The following is an 8,954-nucleotide window of genomic DNA, read 5'->3' as shown; positions in this document are numbered from 1 at the left end:
TACATAATGAAAGACTGCACCATGGCATTTATATTATACATCTGGGTCTTTAAGATACTACTATTGATTTGAAATAGTCACTCATAATTGAAATATAGACTATAGAATTGTATTTAAACTGTTAACAAGAATAATATAGAAATTTACAAGTTGTTCTTCCAGAGAACCAGGAGTTCTGTTCCTAACACCCAAATCAGGTGGTTCACAACTACATGGAACATCAGTTCCAGGGTGTGCAAATACATCTCCTGGTCTCCTTATGAACACCCATACAGATAATATGTACAGATAGCACACACAAGCACACCACCATCACCACACCATATATACAAAAATAATAAAAAAAATTAAAATATTAAAAACTGGACTCATAAATCTCCTTGCCTTCAAAGAGTATGAAAATATTCCGTATTTCAACTAAGATGTAAATAAATACTCTAACTCAAGAACTTTCAGAGACAAATATAATTTTTGTATGCCCCTATACAAAATTTTATGGGTATAACTATTATATGGAGTTTCATTGAATGAGTAAATGTGAATGATTAATGTTCCAATTATTCTTATGCACCTCTAAAGCTTTTGTCTTATTGTCATTGAGCGATTTGGAAACTTCCTCAAAAGTAATCAAAATTTCTTAGGGAAAATATTTACTAATTAATTATATAAGTACGTATAAATCCTTCACATCAAAGTAATCTGTACAGAAATATAAAAATCAATGTCTGAAAGTTTACATCAAAATTTGTTCATCAGTGCCAATAGCATATTTCTATCATTGACACTGGTATATTTTTCAAGAAAAAAATTCATAAAATGACAAGATTTTATAAAAAGATTTATCTTTTTATGTGTATGAGTGCTTAGCATGCATGTATATGCATGTACCACATGTTTGTGTAGTGTCCACTGGGGTCATAAAATGGGCATTGCCTCCCCAAAACCTGAGTTATGAATGATCATGTGATACCATGTAGATTAGATGCTGGAAACTGAACACAAGTCCTCTGAAAAAGAGCAAGTTCTCTAAACATCTGACCAATCAGGTCCCAGACAGTCTGATTTTCAATCAACATGAATTCTAATAGTAACTGAATAGCAATTCAGTTAATATTTTTTTACCCATGAGACTCGGGTGGAGACACGCGAGACGGAGTGGGATTCGAACGCGAGAGAGAGAGCTCACGCGCAGAGGGCCCATGCCCTCTGCAGGCGCTGCGCCACCACCGGTTTGCTCTATGTTTTTCTTTTCATGTTATTTATATCTTGATCATTAATGGTGTAACTGAATGTTCTCCATTGTGACTCCTAATTAATCAAGCATGATTTCTTTCATATGTTATTATCAACAATATTAGCTACAAAAAACAAAACAAATACAAAGCATTAAAAACTTTTGTCCTAGGTGTTTGGTACCACTTTTAGATGTCATCATATAATTATATTTTATGTAAAATTGCTTTTGAGGATTCAAGACGATCTTCTAAATGACCCCTTTGATCTTCTTGTGGATGTAGAAAAAGAGAGATCTGTTAATAAGAGCATACCTTTGACATCTTTAAACATAAAAGAAAGGAAGGAAGGAAGAAAGAAAGGGAGGGAGGGAGGGAGGGAGGGAGGGAGGGAGGGAGGGAGGGAGGGAGGAAGGAAGACATCCCAGTGGCAGCTGATGATATCAGTGCTTCAACCCTCCCTTCTGCTTACAACCATAAGTTCAATAAACTTTGAACTCACACTTCAGCATTCTCTGGAATATTCTAAAACACCCTTCATACCTGTTTAGTTAACTAGAATACCATTTTGTTGAAATCAAACACTTAAAGCTAATTACTACACTTCTTTTCTTTATTAAGATGTAAAGTGATTTGCAATCAGAATCCTATTTTCCTGAGAAAAGAGATTAATCACAATAGATGTTTTTTCATCAAAGGTGAATTCAAGTTCTCTATTCTGAAGCTGTTCACTATGCCACATACAATTATTAAAGTTAATAAGATTTTCACTTCAATTTTGGAACCAGCATGTGGTTTTCTAGAAGAAAATTTTCTAATGAAGAAAATATATTGAGATAAGTAGCACCAACACCAAGAAGAATAAGGAGGAGGAGGAGGAGGAGAATGAAGAGGAAAAGGAGGAGGAGAATGAAAAGGAGAAGAAAGAGGAGAACAAGAAGAAGAGGAGTGAGAAGAATGAGGAGGGGGAGAAGAAAAGAAGAAGAAGAAGAAGGAGAAGGAGAAGGAGGAGAAGGAGAAGGAGAAGGAGAAGGAGAAGGAGAAGGAGAAGGAGAAGGAGAAGGAGAAGGAGAAGGAGAAGGAGAAGGAGAAGGAGGAGAAGGAGAAGGAGAAGAAGAAATAATTATGGTAAAAGATTTATTTTGACTCAGTCTGGGATGCAATTTAATATGGCAAGGTAGGCAGGGCAGCTGGCATAGTCTTGGCTCTGGCAGCTGGAATGTAAAATTGCTTGCTCACAGTAGAAATACCAGATATATATATATATATATATATATATATATATATATATATATATGCATTTGAATATATATATGTATATATATGATATCATATATATATGATACTAATAATATACATATATATGATACTAATACAGACTGTAATCTAAAAGAAGAAACAGATTTAGAAATATTGGCAAGGATAGTGAAAAGGCAGGTGAGATATACATTGCTAGTGTGATTGCCAAAAGGTTCAGACACTTAGGAAACAAACTGGAAAGACTTGGGTTGCATGTGTGTGTGTGTTTAGCAGTTATGAACAATATTTACAACCTACTCCACTAACTCCTTCATAAGGATCTATGAAAAATAAATGAAATTTATATGTCCATATAGAAATTTCAATGTTAATGTTTCTACTATTTATATTAGTGAATGAAGAAGTTAACAAATCTATTCACAAAAAAGAACAAGTTACTAATAAGAATGCCAATGTTTTCCCATGTGGCTTAATTTACATTTGTCTGATGATAGTTTCTGATGACTTATAATATATACATATATATTTGTAAGATATATTCAATATATTTTAAATAATTTACTTAATAACTTAATAATAATTTATTCAATACATATAGATAATGAATAAAGCCTCATACAGTGGTGCATGTTTATAATCTCAGTGCTGGTGGGGTGGAAATAAGCAGATATCTGCAGCTCAATATTATCAGCCAGTCTGGATAAATTCATGATCTCCAGATTCAGTGAAAGATCCCATATCCAAAACTTAAGATAACGAAAAATAGGAAAAGACACACAACATTGACTTTTGTGAACACACACACATACCTACACATGCATTTGAATATATGCAAATACATATATACATCACAAACACAGAGACATACATATTCACAAAACTTTCTACCTACAATTACTTGTTGTTGAAGTTGGAGGCAAAAAATGAACTGACAGAATGCTTGTGCACAGTGACACGGTAAGAGTGCCGTGCTGCTGTAAGGCAATGAGGCCATTGTGCCACACTTGTGTACATGATGATGTGGTGAGGTTGCCATGCTTGTATATTACAATGTGGTGAAGGTTCTGTGCTTGTGTATGGTGAGGGTTGCATGTTTGTATATGGTGTTGTGGCAGGAGTGCCATGTCTGTATATGTTGGTGTGGTTAGAGTACCATGCTTGTGATGTACCATATGATATGGTAGAAGTGGCACACTTGTCCATGGTGATACAATAAGAGTACCATGCTTGTCTTAAAAATTCATCAAGATTTTCAACAATTATAATTTGCCTACATAAACATAGCCTTGTTAACAGAAGGAGACAAGGTTGAAAGGATTAAAGGATAATGCCCTTCACTTCCGGCTATCCCAGTGTTTAAACCTGCACAAACTCACCAATTCAGTGAAAAGTAAGGGATGGGTCCTCCCTACCTATCTCATTCACTCAGGATAATCACCTCCTCATTTCATGCCTTCGTGATTATACTCACTGCTTCTTTCTTCTTGGTATGTGGTCATTTTCTCAGGTGTGCCATGACTCCTAGTTTTTTTTCTGTATTAATTAATCCAAATTTGCCCAGTCGTATGTGCTGTCCTGAATAATTTATATAGCTGTATGTTAACTTGGTAACTAAAATGATTTAATAAAATAAAGTGTATATTTCAGCTATTTTTCCAAATTATTAACACAAGGCATTTAGTTTATCTCACTTAATATTTTTACCAGACTGAAGTCCAACCTACTGAAAATGTGTTACTCAATATTTTAAGTCATAAATCTCACATATTCTTGATAAGGTACTCAGCTCCTCCTAGTGAATGCTAAGATTGATTAGTGGTATCAATATTTTCATGATTTTAATAACAGATTATTATTGTTGATTTTCAGTATGAGCTGACAATTCATAAAACACAACATACATTATATCCACAGAGTTGAAACCATATTATGACAATGCTAATAATTATATTTAAAATAAAACCACTTGGTGTTAACTGGCACTTGATTATCCCAGTGTTACTAAATATACTAAAGAGACACCGTGGCGATCTTTAAACCAATAAGGCAAGTATTGATTTCTCTCTCATTCTGATAAATCAATAAAATTATAATGAAATTTAATTCAGTGAATTTAAAGGCATAAGAGAAGGAGAAATGAGGCAGATAATATGTAACTGGACTTTATGAGTGTAGAGTAGAAAGGATGTGTTTTCTAATTATATTGATGAACAGAAATAACATACAGCCCATGACTTGGATGAAATGCACTGGATAACTAGCAATACTGAGCTGTTTCCCAAGGACTCATACAGAAATGCTAGTGATGGAGACAGTGCTAAGAAACATTGCCCTATGCAGTAGAAAGCACCTGCTTCAAGCAGACCAGGCCAGTACCTGTAAGCGCCAATTGGCCATGGAACACACAAAACAATGAAAATGAAGGCTAATGAGCTTTTGAAACATACTAATGTTCATAAGCCTTTAAAATTCTTTCTTTATGCATGATAATATCATTGGCTCTTCCCCTTGAATGTTGTATGTGGGAACTGATAAAAGTTAAATGTGTACAATAAACCCTGCTAAAGCACTAGGTATCTAGCCCGCCACTGTGATGTTTCTCACAAGAAATGGCTGGGTGACAGAGCCATGCTCAGTTTTCTTAAACAGCATATTAGACATCTGAGCCATTAGTGTTGATCTGGAACTTTTGACAGACATTTCTACTAAGTATAGCAAAGGCTTCTAGATTTTGTAAATCTGTTTTGTTGCTTCTGTGTTTGGGTTCTCTGCTTCCAGACAAACCCATTGCTTTCAGGTACCAACATCTCCTCACTCACACATCAGCAGGGTGAGAGTAAGTGACTTTAAGAGGATGACATCTGAATAACTTAATTAATTTTATCCTAATAACTTTCTTTAAAAGTCATTAAGGCAGGCATATAAACACTCACATGCTACCAAACCGGATAGCATGTTTTAAATGAAACCTATCACATTTAATTTAAATAAACTTTGAACAATTTTCTAGTATAAAAAACTGCATATTAAATGTATTTTTAAGGAAAAATTTTAATACTATTTCGGATTTCCTAAAATATCCTTGCTAGAGAAAAATTGTGATACTTTTATTATCAGATAGTAAATGTGGAAAATATCCTATAGTTACATGTATAGTAGAAGTACTGGAACTCAAATACTTTGAGACTTTGAATTATCTTCTGGTATTTTGTTCTCTTTTTATTAAGGTATCACATCTTGGCTACATAATACTCAATTGTACTATTCTGCTCATGATAACAACTTGCTACAATTTACGATCACCTGAGCAGGAAGCTTCAGTTGAATAAGTGTCTTAATTGATGAGGGACAATCTACTGAAAGGGCAAGCCTCACTTTCTAGTACCAGCCTATAAAAAATGATATGAAAAAGGAATATTATTCACCTTTTCCTTTCTTGGACATCCTTCTTGAAGTTGAGCTGTTTTACTATGGTTGTATCAGAACCATCATTTCCAGGCTAAGTATAGATTGGGCCAAAGGCTCTCCAGATACCTCCACATCATCAGTGGATGATTGGGATTGTTGAAGCACCAAACCACATAGACAGAGCAACTAACTGCACTAGTCTCTTGGCCTCATGGGTATTAGAAAGGTGTTAATATTAACCATATTGCATAATATGATTTAACAACTCATATTTATCCCATCCATTCTGTTCCTCTGGAGAACCCTGACTAGCATAAGTACTCAACAGACCTTGGTTGTTTAAAAGCAGAGATTATGGTGGCATGAGTTACCACAGACATGGCAAACTTTTCTGACTGAGACTACTTCTTTGGCTGTGTTTAATGTCATAGAAGTCCTTTGAAGTTTTGTGTTCTGAAATTACATTGTTTTCATTCTCTCAATCATGACAAGACTTCAATAGCTATATTTTGAGAATGTTGATCAAAATGTCTAATGAAATAAAATATTGTCCTAATTTTCCCTTTTGACCCTGACAAGCCAGGTTACCTTTGCACTATCTGTTTTCTTCACGGGTTCTTCAAATTGTAGTTTTTCAAACAGTAAATGTAATCACCTTATCTGATCAGCTTTTTTAAGCCTTATGTAGTGGTGGGGAGAAATATATTACTTTACTACCTAATTTCAAAAGATTCAAAGTGACTTAACTTTGTCTCAACTTTTGTACCACTCGATCATAATTAATTTTGATGATCTTTAGTGAAATTGGAAGCAATAGGCAGCTCTGTAGGAAAGGATGAAGATAAGAGGCTGAGCAAAGCTCCCTGTAGGTTCTGCCAGCCTAATTTAAAGCACATTTGCTCTGTAGCATCAGCTCGGGTGAGATGGCAGGTGATTCTCGGGACAGAATGGAAGGAGCAGTTGTATCCCTGCCCAGACACAGTGAGTTTGTATGAACGTGGTGCTTCTCATTAGGCAATCAATAATACATTTTATTGGTTCCAGAACACTGCACAAAGCCCACTAGAAGTCATCTCACTCCACTGTTTTGAGTGTGAACATAACAATTAACCACAGAAAAAAAATAAATTAGTTTTTCTGAAATCTGGAGGTTTTCTAGTTGTTAAAGCCCAATTACAAATTAGCAAGCTGTGAATAATCAGATTACAAAATAATCAGGCTCAGAGCAGCAAGCGCTTCCCTTGTAAATACTCTGCTAAGATTCACAAAGTTTAAGTTATGTGGTAATGGATGGCAAATGAGTAACAATTACCTTGAATTTATAATGCTTGTAGTTTTACTATAAGTATATATCTGTATGTATATATACATGTATGTATATATACCCCTGGTGTTAGTCATCTTCTGTTAAAGGAGTGCAGATTTTAAAGATAAACACACTGATGTAAAACAGTTTTTGTACAATTGAACTTCAAAGTAATCATTAACAAAAATGATTATGAAATATCCACATATGTAATCTTATATTACAAAATTGCAACAAAACGTATTGGTCACAATAAAAATATTAAACTATTATTGACTTAATTAAGCATAATCTTTAAGGCCAGTTAAAAAATCAAATAGCATAATTATATAATGTATGATTAAAAATAAACACAAAACCACCAAAGTCAGCATTTTAATTTTGATGAATAAAAAATTAATAATAAAATCATAAAACAAATATGAATAATTATAATACTAAAATATTCAAATTACAAAGTAAAATCAGCTTTTAATATTTGTGTATAGAAGTGACACATTAATAATTTTGAGAGGCCATGACTACATTCAAAAATGAAAGAAACAATAAAATAGACTAAGGAATAACAAATTTCAGTGTCCTTCAGAGCACAAAAGTGAAAAAGTAAAGAATTGGTACATAATATAAGATAGAATATACAAAAAACAAATAAATAAGAAAGTTGACCATGAATTCTTTTGGGGGGGAACAACAAAATTTATTTGAATATAATCACTGAAAGGCTTAAATTTTCAAAAAATAATGTTATTCTCTGTGTTGGTACTTACACACCAATTCTAGGAAAACTCTAGTGGACAGAAATATATGGTGAAATTGTAGTGTCTGGAAGGTAAACCCTCATCCTTTTTAATAGTAAGTTCACAGACAATTCTTTACATTGATTAATCAATGCAAATCATGATGAAATACTCATTTTTTTACAGTTTCCATATGTTTATTCAAAAGACCATTAGTGTCACTTGCCTTTCCCCATACTTCCTCCTTTACCCTGCCCTCCCATCCCTTCTATCCCCATGTCTGTTGTCTCCTCCTATTCTCTATGTTGCCTATTCTTTATGTCTCCTATCCTCTTTATGCTGCGATAATACTACATTCCATTTCAATTTCCTTAGAAGATCCTCTCTTCTCCTCTTGACCATGAATTCTTACAAAGAATAAATGAATGTTCAATGAATATGAACATTTAGAAAATATAGCCATTTTCAACCCAAAGAAATGCTAGTGAACCAGGTAACATTAATTATAATATCCATTAAAATAAACTACTTGAAGCTAATCATGTCCAATGAACTAAACAAAGAGAAAGAAAAGTAAAAATTATAAATCCCTGCTCTCAGAGACAGTTTAGGTGTGGCTGCTTTGTCACAGGTGCTTCTGTAGCTGGCAGAGAGGCAAGAGGCTACCTCTATGCTCAGTGTTCTGACCTGTGAACATCTAAAGGATTAGGAGCCTAACACTCCCTGAAGAAATCAAGCCTGAGCTGACCATCAGTCAGGAGTGAGCGAGAGCCAGAGGATTCCCACATAGGGCCACATGGGTTAGAACCAGACCAATGGCTCTTTGAAAGCAGAGAAGTCTAGACAAAAGTGTACACTGTGGCATTGTGACACACTATAGTTCCATAGCAAGCATTTTTTCCTCTGTTACTGGGAAGTTACAAGGGTGGTCAGGTATATGGGAAGGGGAGAGAAGAGTGGGATCGGGGTGCATGATGTGAAATTCACACAAATGAGAACCAAAGACACCTG

The 8,954-nt window shown here is 34.4% G+C and overlaps 1 non-coding gene across 1 annotated transcript; it reads left to right on the top strand.

The window, feature by feature from the left end:
- Positions 1–8,532: 8,532 nt before the first annotated feature.
- On the top strand, positions 8,533–8,664 carry LOC117717420 (small nucleolar RNA SNORA17). The gene has a single exon (XR_004607911.1). It is a non-coding gene; the product is annotated as a small nucleolar RNA SNORA17 (small nucleolar RNA).
- Positions 8,665–8,954: the final 290 nt, after the last annotated feature.

Source organism: Arvicanthis niloticus, chromosome 11, assembly GCF_011762505.2.
Source record: "Arvicanthis niloticus isolate mArvNil1 chromosome 11, mArvNil1.pat.X, whole genome shotgun sequence".
Taxonomy (NCBI): domain Eukaryota; kingdom Metazoa; phylum Chordata; class Mammalia; order Rodentia; family Muridae; genus Arvicanthis; species Arvicanthis niloticus.
This window is presented reverse-complemented; position numbering and strand designations above follow the sequence as displayed.